Here is an 803-nt window from a genome sequence, read left to right as displayed (position 1 = left end):
GGTATCTTTTTTACAGAGTGATTTGAGTTCTTCAGTGTATATTCCCAGTAGGGGGATTGCGGGGTCATATGGGAGGTCGATATTTGGAACTTTTAGGAATTGCCACACTGTTTTCCACAGAGACTGCACTAGTTTACACTCTCACCAATAGTGTAGGAGTGTTCCCTTTTCACCACATCCTCTCCAGCATCTGTTATTTTTTGAATTATTGATAATGGCCATTCTGACTGGAGTTAGGTGGTATCTCTTGAATTATCTTCACGTTTTCCTTTCTTTTCTTTCTTTCTTGCTCTTCTGATTGAATAAATCTCAACGACCTATTAGAGTTTACTGATCCTTTCTTTCACTTGATCTAGTCTGCTGCTAAACATCTCCATTGGATTTTCATTTCAGTTATTGTATTCTTCTGTCTTATGATTTCTGTTTGGTATTATTTAATATTGTCTACCTCTTTTTTAAAAATCCTAACTTTTTTCATGCATTGTTCTCCTGATGTCAGTGAGAATCTTTTTTATTGCAGTTTTGAATTCCCTACCAGGTAAATCACTTATCTTTATTTGATTGGGGAGTTTCATATAATTATTTTGTTTGGAACATATTTCCCTGTTTCTTCATTTTCCTTGACTCTGTGTTTGTTTCTGCACATTAGATAAGACAAACATTGTTAACAGACAGCCTCATGTAGATGAGCCTCACCAATCAACCTCGCTAGAGATTCTAAGAAGTATCTTTCAAACATTCATGCTTGTCCAAGCTACTGTCTTTGTTCTTTTTCTTTTTTTTTTCTTTTTTTTTTTTTTTTG

The sequence above is a fragment of the Carlito syrichta genome, unplaced genomic scaffold (genome assembly GCF_000164805.1).
Source record: "Carlito syrichta isolate Samal-C Ts95f unplaced genomic scaffold, Tarsius_syrichta-2.0.1 Scaffold315473, whole genome shotgun sequence".
Classification (NCBI taxonomy): domain Eukaryota; kingdom Metazoa; phylum Chordata; class Mammalia; order Primates; family Tarsiidae; genus Carlito; species Carlito syrichta.
Note: the sequence above shows the minus strand (reverse complement) of the source record.